The 14895-nt window shown below is 48.7% G+C and overlaps 1 pseudogene; it reads right to left on the minus strand.

Annotated features, from left to right (window-relative positions):
• Positions 1-508: 508 nt before the first annotated feature.
• Positions 509-8777, minus strand: LOC129401845 (protein Wiz-like; annotated as a pseudogene).
• Positions 8778-14895: the final 6118 nt, after the last annotated feature.

The raw sequence follows: 14895 nt of genomic DNA on the forward strand, positions 1-14895 counted from the left end.
ATTAGGACTACCTTATCTAATTCAGCTTAATTAATGAATTTCAGGGTTGTTTGCGGTTTATTTCAAAATATTTTAGAGGTTTTAATTTTGGTGAGAATTTTCTAACTACAATACCAGATGTTGTGATTCATCAATGATTTATGTATTCAGTTTTTTTTCTGCCTTAAGAAAACATCTTTCTACGAGTTAAAAAATTTTGACGAAGAATTTCTTTTATCAAGTGAAATTATTTTTTTCAATTAGAATATTTTATCGGAGTAATAATGTTGAAAATCCTTTAACTTTGCAAGTATTTTGTGAACTGTGTTATCATTATATGTTTGGAGGTTTCAATTATTAACCAGTGTAGATCATTCATTAATAGTGAATCAAAAAATCTAACAATTTTTAATTTTCAATATTTATCTTCTTTATTTCTTTATCATATGATGAAGATATAATGGAATAAAGTGAACATACAATAGTTGATATGTTCATACTTTTATTTATTCTCTACACAAAACGCGTTTTTAAAACAGTGATGATATATAGAAAGAAAGCAACAGAGAAAAGTGGGGAGGGCAGGCGTGGGGGAGCCCACAGCAACCCGTCCTGCCCAAGCCCCAAGGCTGGGGCACTTGACCTGGCAGGGGGCTGCTGTCAGCTCTGAGCTCTTCCTGCTGGGGAAGACCCTGGGGGGCGTGGCCAGCAAGGGTTTCCGTGGCCTCATGGCTCAGTAGGGGCTCCCGGCCTCCCCTGAGCAAGCACTGTGGCGGGACTAGGTCGCTCGACTCGGGAACTGGGGGGCTCGGCAGATCCCAGATCTCACGAGGTGCGTGCGTGCACGTGTCGCGAGTGAGTGGGTCCACGGGGACAGGAGTGAGCCAGGACAGGGGGTCTTTGGGGGCTCTGGGAATGGTCATCGAAGGCAAGCGCAGCCCCACCTGGCTGCCCACCACGGGCCAGGGAACCCCCCAGGCCCCAAGTGCTCTGCTGGGGGAGGGTGTCCCGGCTGCAGTGTGCCCGGCCCCCTGGGGACCGGTTGGAGGCTCTGGCTTGCTCCTTTGGAAACGGAAAGGAAAGAGGGAGGAGAGGGTGCAGGAGGGTGTGGACTGCGCGCGTCAGGGCGCCTCGGCCACGGCCGTCTGTGCCTGCGGGGCGGGGGGCTCTCCGGGAGGGGCGTCCACTCTGGAGAAGCTCCTGTCCAGGATGCGCCGCAGCAAGTGCCGCGCCCCCTCCTCCTGGGTGGACAGCGGCCCCCGGAACTGCGCCTCGCAGAACCCGCCCCTGAGGGGACAGACGTTGCCCGCGGACTTGACGAGTGACGTCTGAGGGGGTCGTGGCCCCGGGGAGGGGCCGGCCGGACCCGGGGAGGGGGCTGCCGACCTCCTGTCGCGTCTGTCGCAGACCGCCAGCGTCCTCCCTGCCCGGGCCCCAGGGGCGCTGGCCGGGCGCGCTTGCCGGCGCTCACACTCGTTGCTGCTCGGCCGCTGGTGCTCCTCGGCCTTCCCCGTGCCTGGAGGGCCGAGGCCAGAGGCCGCTCGCTGCCACCAGCCGCGCGCCCAGCTCCAGCCCCGGCTCGCCACAGGCGCTGCGCCCCCCACAGCCAGGCCACCGGGGCCACCCCAGCGGCGGCCGCTCGTCACCCTCACGCCTGTGGCCGGCACCGCGGAGCTTCCTGGTGCAGGGACGGCCGCCCCGGATGGAGCTGCGATGGGCGCCCACCTTTGGGGGCCGCCGCTTGGTCCCCTCGCTCAGCGTCTCCATGGGGGCCTCATTCCCGCACCGCTCGGTCACCCCAAACTGCCTCAGTGGCGCCCGCCCGCGCGGGGCCGCCAGCGCCTTGCGGGTCTCAGAGTCGAGGCCGCGCAGCTCGCAGCAGGCGCCGGTGGGCGAGGGGCGGCCTTGGCCGTGAACGGCAGCTCGGTCTGGTGCGGGTCTTGGCCGTCACCTCAGGGGGCGGGCGGGGGTCCTCCCGCTGGGTCCGCTTGGGGCCACGGAGCCTCGGTAGCCGCCGGCTGCCGCCTTGGCACGGCTGAGGGGCGCCAGGATGAGCCCGCGGGGGGTGCGGCCCCGCCCAGCGCCCGGGGTGCCCGGCCGGCCCGCCGTGGGCACCAGCGGCAGGGCACTCTGCACGGCCCGGCCACCCGGGGAGGCCCGTCCTGCACCAGCGCAGGGGCAGGTCCCCGGCCCGCGGCTCCTTCTTGACGAGGCGCGGCTGGGGCTTCTGTCTGAGGGTCTCCCGTAGGGTGTAGGTGGGCGAGCCAGCGACAGACACTCGGTGACGCCCATCTGGCGCAGGGGCGAGCGTGCGCGGCCGGACAGGCCCCTGCGGTGCTCTAAGAACTCAGGGCAGAACTCACAGCGGATGTCGCGCCCCAGGTCTGGGCCTGCGGCCGGCGCGGGCGCGGGCGCGGGCCCCCGCTATGGCTCGGCCTTGGGCCAGTCCCGCCGGCTCTGGGGACTCGGGCTGGGGCGACCCCGCCTGCGCGCGCTCCCAGCGCCCCCCGCGCGCGGCCCCTCCGCCGTCTTGCCGTTCGCTTTTGTCACTCGGTGGAGCGATCTCTTCATACTTATGATCTGAAGTTATAAGTTTGGCACCTTATAGATTTGTTAGAATAACCTTGAATCAATTAGTTCTCCCTTAGGGGCTGGAGCGACAGCACAGCGGGTGGGGTGTTTGCCTTGCACGCGGCCGACCCCAGTTCCATTCCCTGCATCCCTTAGGGTCCCCTGAGCACTGCCAGGAGTCATTCGTGAGTGCCGGGCCAGGAGTAACCCCTGTGCATCGCCAGGTGTGACCCAAAAAAAGAAAAAAAATTCGTTCTCCCTTTATTTATCATTTGCATACTACAAGATTTTTTGGTTTCTGTTTGGAGCCACACCCGGTGATACTCAGTGCTTACTCCTTACTTTGAACTCAGGAATTACTCCAGGTGGGGTTTGGGGACTGTAAGGGATGCCAAGGATCAAACCCTATCAGCTGCGTGCCAGCCAAGCGCCCTCCCAGGACGCTGTGTTATCACTCTAGTCCCATGTGGAGATGATTGCTTGGTTGGTTGGATTTGCTTTTTGGGTCACACCTGGCAATGTTCAGGGGATACTCTTGGCTCTGCACTCAGGAATTACTATTGGGGGTGCTGGGGGACTTACAAAATGCCGGGATCCAAAGGGTCAGACACATGCAAGGTAAACACCCTCCCGGCTGTACTCTCACTCCAGCCCCATGAATGAGATTTTTCAAGGAGAGAGCTGCCCGTCTCATTTGTCCTTTGGTAATCTGACTTATTTTGCCAAATGTTAAGTGTGCACTGCACTGTTGCACTGTCATCCTGTTGTTTATGATTTGCTCGATTGGGCGCCAGTAACGCCTCCATTAGTCTCTGTCTCCTGCTAGTGTAGCCTAGTGGCGTCTGCTGGCTCCAGGAACACGAAGTGAGGTCCGTTATTGTTCCTGTTTTTGGCATATAGAACATGCCAAGGGTATTACAGGCTCTGCCATACTGTTTTTTTTTAAAGAAATATTTTATTGAATCACCGCGAAAAAAAGAAAGAAAAAAATTACAAAGCTTTCAGGTTTAAGTCACAGTCAAATACTGATTAAACCCCCATCCCTTCACCAGTGCACATGTTCCACCACCAAGAACCCCAATGCACCCTCCTCCCACCCCACCCCCCATCTAAGTAGCTAATGATACTCCCTTTATTCTCTATATACTTTGAGTACATTCCATATTTGCATACAGAACTCACTATTATTGATTGAAAATTTTCCCCAAGAATCAGGCCTGCTGAATAGGCATCATCTAATAATTTCTCTTCATTGCTGAGAGTGAAGACTTTGAGTCCACTATTGCGGCCGCGCGGTTTTGGGTTTCTAATATTTTAGCTCAGTTCACAGTCAAAATGGATGGCTGCAAGAATCCGCTCTGGTGCCAAAATGGGTTAGGAGACCTCAGGATCACAGTCTTTAGGCGCGGAGGGTCTGTTTCTCGTGCCTCGGCTCCGGATCATCTCTGGGTGGAAGGCGCGCTGGGAACGCCCCCCCCCCTCCGAGGACCACCTACAGGCTACGTCACTAAAGAGAGTCCTACCTCGGGTTGAGGGATCTTAGAGGGTGGTTCTCACCACGTGGGTGCTGTCGCTGCCGCCATTTTTGCTCAGAAAAATGGGGTGGAGAGGGAAAATCCCTCCCCGGGCTGCACGAGGTTGTAGCTCAGTTCACAGTCAAAATGCATGGCTGCAAGAATCCACTCTGGTGCCAAAATGGGTTAGGAGACCTCAGGATCAGTCTTTAGGCTCGGAGGGTCTGTTTTTCGTGCCTCGGCTCCAGATCATCTCTGGGCCTCTGCCATATTGTTAAGTCAATTCTGTTAATATGTTTCCTAAAGTGATGATATTCTACCATGTTTGTGAATTCCCTAATGGGCTTATGCTGTTTGCCTTGTGTTCCTTATTGCTTTTAGGCCACACCAGCTGTGCTCAAGGCTTACTCCTCGCTTTGTGTCGGGTATCAGTCCTGCTGGGGCTCAGAGGATATGTGGTACCAAGGGATCAAACCCAAGACAGTCGTGTTCAAGGCAAGTGTCCTCCCCGCTGTGCTATTGCTCCAGGCCTTTTTTTAAATTTTGCTTTTTGGGTCACACCCGACGATGCACAGAGGTCACTCCTGGCTCTGCACTCAGGAACTACCCCTGATGGTGCTCAGGGGACCATATGGGATGATGGGAATCGAACCTGGGTCAGCCTCATGCAAGGCAAACGCTCTACCCACTGTGCTATCGCTCCAGTCCCTCCAGGCCTTTCCTTATGCTATTTTGAAAACCTTGTTAATAATTTACATGCATAGTTTTGTACTTCTTTAAATAATGAATAAATGATGACTGAAACCATTTCTTTTTTTTTCTTTTTGGGTCACACCCGGCAATGCACAGGGGTTACTCCTGCCTCTGCACTCAGGAATCAGTCCTGGTGGTGCTCAGGGAACCATATGGGATGCTCTAATCAAACCCGGGTCAGCTGCGTGCAAGGCAAACGCCCTACCGGCTGTGCTATTGCTCCGGCCCCGTGAAACCAATTCTTCTTAAAATAATCTTTTGCTTGTTTCACTCATGGCTGTCCCTACATGGGAAATATTGTGAAACTTTTGCTGAGTATCACCAGGGGTGGAAAATAGAACAAAATTGTCGTTAGCAATCAGTATAAAATAAACTCTATTTTTTTCTTTATTTTCCACCCTTGGTGATACTCAGGGATTACTCCTGGCCCTGAAGTCAGGATTTATTCCCAGTAGTGCCCAGGGAACCATATGGAATGCCAGTGAATGAACCCCAGCTGGCCCCATGGGAAGCAAATGTCTAGCTATTGTACTAAGGCTTCAACCCTAATCACAAATTTCTATAAAATAAGCCGAATAAGAATGTGTGACGACGACCAGGACCTGAGTGAGAAGTGAGAATTAATAAATGTGAGAGGGTGAGGGGATGGGGACTGAAAATGGCTTTCCTCAGCATCGCACCACCAAATCGAGCAGGGGTTGGGTTAGGCAGTGCCACCGCGATTAGCGTCTATGGAGGGAAGACAGTGATTTGGGCTCAATTAACTTTTCTGCAGGGAAAGCGACAGAAGTTGTAGGTGGATGACGAGTGGTTCAAAATGAGTGACTGAGAATCGACTGGAAGTAGGCTCGTGATCAAAGGGAGCACTCCAATCCTTGGGTGCGGTATCTAAGGGGCAGGAAGGAGACACACACACACAACCAATTTCTTTGTGTGTGTGTATTAACTGAATCACTGTGAGATATAGTAACAAGCTTTCTTGAGGGAGTTACAGTCATACAATGTTCCAACACCCATTCCTCAACCAGTGTACATTTCCCAACCACCAATGTGCCCAGTATCCCTCCTGCTAAGGGTCCCCTTGCGCCTGCCTCTATGGCAGGCACTTTTCTTCTTTCTCTGTCTCTGTCTCTGCATCTCTATGTCTTTGCCTATCTCTGTCTGTTTATCTGTCAGTCTCCGTCTGTCCCTGTCTCTGTCTCTCTCTGTATCTCTCTATCTTTCTCTCTCTTTATGGGCATTGTAGCTTGCAACACAGATCCTGAGAGTCCATCATGTTTGGCCCTTAACCCACTCTGAGCACTCATCTCCCATCCAGAGCAATCTATTCCAACCAGCATTGTCAATAGTGGCTCCTCCTCTAAACCAACTGTCTCTCCTCCAGCCCTGAGACAGGCTTCCAATCACGAACCAATCCTCCTGGCCCTTGTTTCTACTGTCCATGGTAGTTAAACTTATACTATATGGGTTTTTTTAAATCCCACAAATGAGTGCATTCTATGTCTGTCTGTCTCCTTCTGACTTATTTCACTCTGCATGATATTCTCCATGTGCATCCATTTATAAGCGAATTGCACAACACCATTTTTTCTAACAGCTGTATGGTACATAAACCACTTCAGCCTCTTCACCCTGCCCCAGCCTGAAGTCCAGCCCCTGCACAAGAGAAAAAATGGGTCCTCGGTGTTTTGCCCTAGAATTGCCTCCGTTGGGTTTGAGGGGCCACACCCGACAATTCTCAGGGCTTACTCCTGGCTCTGCACTCAAAAATCACTCCTTGCAGTGCTTGGGGAACCACTTGGGGTGTGGGAGATTGAGAACCCGTGTTGGCTGCATGGAAGGCAAATGCTCTGCTCCAAGAAAGGGTTCTTGAGAAGCTCTAACTCATGGTATAGAAGTAAATGAAGATAATGTCCAGGAAATATATTGAGACCTTCACTGAACCAAAGTACCTATGAATTCATGGACACTCCAAGAGACCTGGGTAAGGAATAGTGAGAGGTGGGAAATTCACCCCCTAACAGGAACCCCAAGGTCGGGATAGTCCCTGAGGAAAACAAGTTTAAACCAAAGGGAAGCAGACAGGCATGTCCAGGCCAGAATAGAATAGCAAATTGGCATGTAATCTATCCTTTAAGGGTGCCGCTGATTATTCATTTGAAATAACCGGGTCTCTGTCTTCATGCACCCCTTAATTGTGCTATGTCTACTCACAGTGCTGAACGTATCTGTCAAGTTAAACAGCGGCTCACATGATGGGAACCAGGATGCAGGAGCAATATGGATGAATAAATGGCCGCTCTGTGTGCTATCTGTTTGGGTGACCCTAAAGCTTGGACACTCCTGATGCTTATTCCATTCTGTGTGACCGAGCTCACTGGTCAGAGCTCTCAAATCAAACTGTTTTGGAGCACTGGAGGTAATGATACAAAATATTCAGAAGAGAAATCTACAGAATGATGGTCCTGTGATTCTCTGAGACAGGATCTGGGGAGAGGCCAGAATGATTTCATGTAAAATGGAGATCCAATATATGATTTATAAGACTAGAATGAGACCATGTATATGGAGCTGGAGCAATAGCACAGTGGTTGGGCTTTCGCCTTTCACTCGGCCAACACGTGTACGATTCTTCCGCCCCTCTCGGAGAGCCCGGCAAGGTACTGAGAGTATGGAGCCCGCACAGCAGAGCCTGGCAAGCTAGCTGTGCGTAGTGGTTATGCCAAAAACAGTAACAATAAGTCTCTCAATGAGAGATGTTACTGGTGCCCACTCGAACAAATCTATGAGCAACGGGATGACAGTGACAGTTACAGTGAGAATGAGACCAGAGAGAACGTTTATTGGCTAGGGCATTTGACTGGCATGTGGCCAACCAGGCTTCGATCCCTGGCACCCCATAGGGTGCCCTGAACACCAAGAAAGGTAACTCCTGAGTGCAGAGCCAGAAATAATCCCTGAGAATTCCTCGATGTGACCCAAAAAGCCAAAGGAGGAAAAGTAAAAGACCTGATTATCAGTTTCTGGAAAATATTATGGAAACACATGCAAGCTGTCAAGTTAAATAGAACCAATCTAAGCTACATTTGACTTAAATGTATCATAGAGGTTAAACATAACCTCTATGATTATATTTAACCTCTATGATATAAAATATATAATTGATTAAAAAATTACTCAACAAGATACTAACTTTACTTCTCTGGAAATAGCCAGCTGGAATAGTTTTACAAAAATGGAAAAAACAGGAGTCAGAGACAGTACAGTGTGGAGGGTGCCTGCCTTGCACATAGCAGACCCGGGTTCGATCCCCTACATCTCATAGGGTCCTCCACACATACCAGGAGTGATCCCTGAGTGCAGAGCCAAGAGTAATCTATGTGTAATTCTGGTTGTGACTAAAACACAAAATAAATAGAAGCAATAATTCCTCCTAAATGATGTCAATAACTCTTTAAAAATTCTTTTCGCATTAATTCTTCATTTTATGAAAAATGACAGTGCTTTTACACATTCTACTGACATAATGGGTAAGTCACATTCACACCAGCATGTTGTGACACTTCTCTCAAGTTCACCAACCAATCTGTTATTTATACTTTGTCTAGGTCCTCATCCAACGAACAAGAAAGCGATGGACACAGTAAGTCTACAAGATACCGTTTGGGGAGTATTATTTTGCTTCCAATTCATTATTGGTTTTATTGGAAATTCATTGTTGCTTATGCTATATGTCAAAACCGTTCTGCAAAGAAATAAGCCAATAGATTGGATATTTACCCACTTAACTTTTGCTAATATGATGACAATTTTATTCCCCGGGATTCCGGAATTAATCTCTTTCTTTGGATTAACAAACTTTCTGAATGACGCTGGCTGTCAGGCAATTTTATTCTTTTACCGAGTGGGTCGGGGTCTTTCCCTCTGTACCACATCTTTCCTCAGTGTGTTCCAAGCCATTGTGATCACCAACAACCATGCTCAGTGGGCGTGGTTCAAATCAAACATCTACACATGCATTTCTTCTGCCTTCCTCTTTTTCTGGGTACTCAACATGCTGATCTATATCCGGGTCATTTTGATAGTGAAGGCCCCATTCAACATTACTGGAATTGAAGACTTTTATAACCAAAACTACTGTATATCACGTGATGCTGAGAGGAATAGAGTGTCTGCATTCCAGGGAGTAATGACTATAAGGGACCTGCTGTGTGTTCTCCTCATGATCTGGACCAGCGGGTACATGGTAAAGTTCCTCTTCAACCACCGCAAAAATGTCCAGCACATCCGTAGGCACAGTCTCTGCCAACAGTCGTCTCTTGAGATCAAGGTCACCCACACCATCCTGGTCCACGTGAGCTGCTTTGCTTCTTTTTACTGTATCAACTGCTGCCTTACCGTTTGTGTATCACATCGTCATGATATACGAAGGTTAGGAAACATCACTGTTTTTGTGTCTTCCTGCTATCCAATGATCTGTCCTGTCTTACTGATAAAAAACCTTCGAGGCCCCTTCCTGAGCTGCACCTTTGGAAAGATGAGGAAATCTTCTCCACAAACCACTGCCATCAGAGACTTCAAAACTCTCACACCAGCTGTGACACAAAGTTCTCAGGACGGAAAAATTCCCCTGCAAAGGTTAAGTGATGGGGGTTTGGAGAATTAGCCCAATGGGTAGGGCACTTGCTTTGCATATATCCTGCACAGGGCCAGGAGTGATTTCTGAGTACAGAGCCAGGAATGAGCCCGTAGCATCAGCAGGTGTGACCAGGGATAAAAGGTGGGGGACTAGGGCTTAAGTGATGTAAAATTAAAGAAAATAACATTTTTTTAAATTATTGAATCACTATGAAATATTAACAAAGCTTTTATGACTGAGTTTCAGTCATGCAATGTTTCAACACCCAACCACTCCCCTTCCAGTGTATATTCCCCACCACCAATACCATTATCTCTCCTGCCACTGCCCCTCAGCCTGCCTCTATGCCAGGCTCTCTCTCTCCCTCTCTCACTCACTCTCCCCTCTCTATTTCTTACTCTCTCTCTCTCTCTCTCTCTCTCTCTCTCTCTCTCTCTCTCTCTCTCTCTCTCTCTCTCTCTCTCTCTCTCCCTCTGTCTCCCTCTCCCTACCTCCTCCCCTCTATTCCAACATAGATACAGAGGGGCCATTATGTTTGGTTGTTTGCCCACTTTCAGTACACATCTTCTATGCAGAGCGATCCTTCCAACCATTATTGCCATCATGTCCCTTCTCTGTCCCAACAGCCCTCCCCTAGCCCTTGAGGCAAGCTTCCAAGCGTGGACTCTTTGTCCTGACCCATGAGAAAAATAACGTCTTATATGGACATGTCTCCAAGTCCACAGCTCAATGTACATGCTGAAAAAAATGAATAACTTAATTGCATGAAACACATTATAGAAAGCTGCACATACAAGAGGCAATTTTTTCCCAATGTTTATTGGGTTACTCCCATCACAGTGCTCCCATTCCTCTGTGTTTCCTTGTAACCTCATTTTTTTTAATTTTTTTTTGCTTTTTAGGTCACACCCGACGATGCACTGGGGTCTCTCCTGGCAATGCACTCAGGAATTACCCCTGGCGGTGCTCTGTTTGGGGCAGGGGTTGGGGTTCAGGATGGAAACATCCAAAATATTTTGGTGGGAAGGTGCAATAGTGGTGAGATAAGTGTTTGAATATTAGATATAATCAAATATTGTGAACTACTTTATAAAATAACAAAAAGAACCAAAAGAATCCTCAATCATGTGAAGTAGTTCTGGTGTGCAACTAACATTCTAAATAATCTTCACACACTCTCCCCTAAGGAAAGTTTTTTGGAGCATTTTCAGTGGTTTATTCATAACAAATAGAAATTAATCTACTTTGGTTCTGCTTTGGGGCAGGGGTTGGGGTTCGGAATGGGAACATCTAAAATATGGTGGCGGGAAGGCCTAATGGTGGTGGAATTGGTGTTCGAATATTAAGTGTAATCAAATATTCTCAACTACTTTATAAATGTAAAATAAAATTTTTAAAAAATAAATAATATTTTAAAAAGAATCAGACGTGCACGAATTGGTCCTTACTGATTTATTTTCTCTTCCTTCTATTTGCGTTCTCAAAGTTTTGTTGGAATAAACAATGTAAAGTAAAACAAGTAACTATTTTCGACCCCGAGCCTTTCTATATTGTATTTTGATCCCTTACTGGGTAGCAGGGGCGGTGCCTGGTAGGGTCACCCTCCCGGGAAAACTCAGTGAGGTACCGTCCAAAGGTTTGGGGTGCACTTCAGTATTCAACTTCAGTGTTGGGGGCCACCAGGGTTGGTGCTGCTGACATCACACTCAGCGGTGCTGACGTGGGGAGGGAGAAATAAAGGGAGCCCGCGTTGGAACTTGGGGTCATTTGCCAGTCTGGCCTGCACCTCAGCCCGGTGAGCCGTTGTCCAGGCGCGTGACTACGTTTCAATCCCATTTCAGGCGCTGGAACGTTACCACAGCGGGTAGGGCGTTTGCCTTGCACGCAGCCGACTCGAGTTCGATACCCAGCATCCCATATGGTCTCCTGAGCACTGCCAGGAGTCATTCCTGAGTGCATTAGCCAGGAGTAACCCTGTGCATCACCGGGTGCGACCCCCCCCCACAAAAAACAACTAAAACCCATATCAAATTCAAGCATAAACCAAGTTATCAGCGTTCATCTTAGGCGTTAAGAATGTATTTGTTACAGTTGAAAGAGCATCAATTAAAGCTTCTCCCCTGAGTCAAATGAAGATATAAGACACACCATTTCCCTTAAATCCAGACATCCCGTTAAAATATAAAAAGTTGAGATCAATGCACTAGAGTGGGTAAGCAGGCTGGGCTGTGGGCTCCAAAATCACGACTAAGTTAAATCATTAAGTTAAAAATAACCCAAGTGAAATTCTAAGAAAGTGGCAATGTTTTATTATGATGTCCCCTCGCCTACCCCCTATGAAGTCGTCATAAACAAGAAATCGAAAAACGTCTCTGATCCGTTAATTTCTCAGGTTCCCACTTTGTCCAAATGAGGGTGGGACACCGTTGGGTAGAGCATGACAAGAAAGATTACCTTCCAAAAAAATTAAATTAAAATAATTTTTTTTTACAAAAGAGGCTCCCTAACTCGGGGCGTCGAGCACTGTGAACCAGACAGTTTTGAGCAGGAGATAACTGCTGGACAGGCGAGAAACGGGCGTTTCACCCTAGGTTCTCAGTTCCGATTCTGGCAACTGCCCCCCACAGCAAAAGCATTTCAGACACACACCCCTCCCCGGGGAGACTCACCCTGACCCAAGGGTGGCTCTACTTGGACTTGGGGAGCAGGGCAGGAACTGTCAGAAGGAAACTCCCCAAGAGTTTCTCAGTGAAGACCCGAACCCAATCCCTGATGCCAGCAGCATCGACGCCTCTACGAACCGGGTCCACACATTGCTGGTCAACAGCCACCAAATCCGATTCGCCTCCCAGAAATTTACTCTTTCCTCCCCTGGCCCACTCCAGGCGAGAGCAGCCCCCATCCTGCTGACCTCTCATCTGGGGATTCTTAGGATTCCTGGGTAGCTCGGGATGCTCGGGATTCACTGTGCAATTGCCTAGACTTCATCCTCGCGATTCAGAGTCCACCACTAACCGCTTGGATAGAGGGACAGGCAATGAGACAAACCCCGCCCCATGGCCGGAAAATACCCACGGAGACGCCTCCTATTGGTCCATGTGACGCCCCGCTTCTCTCTCATTGGCTGTTGCTAGGGCCTTGTGCCACGTTGACCGGTTTCTAGGGGCGGGCTCAAAGGCGCCTGCTCCTTAGCCAGAAAACCTTTGTGCTCCCACCACCAACTGTCGCTGGGGCTGGCTCCAGCCACCAGCATCTCTTCTCTATCCTTAGAAGCTGACCGTTAGGCTACACCCTGTGCTTTGTCACCGGAGCTAGTCCTCCAATGCCTGTTTGTAAGCCTTTCCGCAGGTTTTGCAAAGCCCAGAACAAATACCCAGACCTTGGCTCAAACTCATTAGAGGGCCTCAGTGGAACCTGTATACCAGAGTTTTAGGAAGAAAGATCAACCTTAGGACATTTGAAGTTTAAGTTTAACTAAAAGGAGATCTGCTTCCATAAGATCCACCTGACACATTTGTATCTGGGTGTTTATCACTTCCTCATTGAGGAACTTTCTACAAAACTTGCCGTGCACGTGGCCAGCCCAGGACTTTGAAGCTGGCATCGGGCACAGCGAGTGTTGATCTACCCGTTACAGACGCCCCAAACCCTGTGATCGCGGCTCAGACAACCCTGCCTTTTCTCGTTTCTTTCCTTGGCATTTCTGGGTCTCGGATGCAGACTGACAAAACAAAAGGTGACTGTCAGTTACCGGAATTTTACATTCAAACTAATACACACAGCGCCTCCATCTTTGTTTTCTTTGATCTTGAAATCCTTTTCTTTTTAATTTTTTTATGTTAATGTATTACGGTGAGATACAGTTACAGATTTACAAACTTTCCTGATTGGGTCTTGATCTTGAATTCTTTTGAGGGGGATAGACTGTGGTTTGTAGGGAGCTCATCGCTCTGGGCATGTTGTATGTAATCCCTCAGTGTAATACTGAGGAAGGTTAAGGTGTTTTACAGGAGTGACTGAGAAGGTATGTATTTCTCAATATTGTGTTATTTTTTTCAGTTTAAATTGTTGGTTTCTTGATTACAGTAGTGTCTCCTAGGTCTTATAAACCTGTTCCCTTTCCCAGGCTTTGAGGCAAGCCAGTAGAGAAGTCCAGTCTTCGGTCCCAAAGCAGCCCCCAGAAGCCTGATGGGTGGATCCCCCGCGATCAATGCAGTACCTAAGTGCCCAGACTCAAAACTCACTGCATGCTTTCAAGGATGAAGCTAATAATACTTGAATGTTTCTTTTGTTTTGAGGCCTCACCTGTCAGTACTCAGAAATTACTCCTGGTGGGGCTCAGTGGATCATATGGGATGCAGGGATTATGCTCAGTTTAGTCAAATGTAAGGCAACCACCCTGTCTGCTGTACTATCACTCCAATGACTATTATGTTGAATTTGAACTGGAAACTTCATTATCCCTCCATAAGACAATGATTTCTTTTTTTCTACAGATAAACTTGTCTCTGAGGGGCAATATGGTTTCCCTTCCACCTTTACAATTGCAGTCACAGATTGTCTTCATTAAAAGTGGCAATTTCTTGGTATTGTTGTTGTAAGAACTGGAGTTGAAATGTGTAAAAAACTAAGGCACACAGAGGGGCGTGTGTACTCGCGGGCTCTCCGGGTGACTCTGTCTCACCGCCCACGTTTGGTGCTCTGGAACCGCTGTGTGTGGACTGGATCGAGACGGCCGTTGGCCAAGGACAGACGAAGTAAGAACGAGGACCAAGCTGGTTGCTGATTAGTTACCGTTTATTCAATCTTCCATCTTTCTCATCTCCCGCACTCCCAGCTCCGGTCTCTCTCTGGATCAACTGCAGCCTCTCCTCTAGTCTCTCCTCCTCCTTGTCTCTCCCACCTAGCCCTCTAGGCTACACCCAGCCAGGTAGCAAAATCAACATAAGAAAGCCCTTCCTGACTCTTAAGGTTTTTTTTTTCTTTTCCTTAGTCCAAACACTTATTAAACATCTTAATACTAGTTATTTTTGTATGGACATAGCAAGAGATACATTGAGGCTTGCAAGGCAGCTCTCCTGGCAACATCTTGCACAGACTCAGACCACAGCACTCAGGCCAGATTAATCATTCCTCACCCTAGCTGGGTCCAAATTTAGTTATCACTGTTTGGATCATGACAACATTTGTCCATGATCAAGCTCTTAACTTATAGTTAAGCATTAGGCACCTTGGCCAGGCCCATCTCAATGCCAGTGTAGAACACAACTCACCGCTTGCCCTGGGTCCATCTCGTCCCTCGTCCGGACCCTGCTCTTCGGAGTGCTAGGAAGTATGGGCTGCTGAGGCTTAGGTTGAGAGAACAGATGCCCAGGAGGAAAATATCATGTACAGTCAAATGACATAAGGTTACAAAAGCATAGCATTTGCTAAGTCTTC

This window comes from Sorex araneus, chromosome 2, assembly GCF_027595985.1.
Source record: "Sorex araneus isolate mSorAra2 chromosome 2, mSorAra2.pri, whole genome shotgun sequence".
Lineage (NCBI taxonomy): Eukaryota > Metazoa > Chordata > Mammalia > Eulipotyphla > Soricidae > Sorex > Sorex araneus.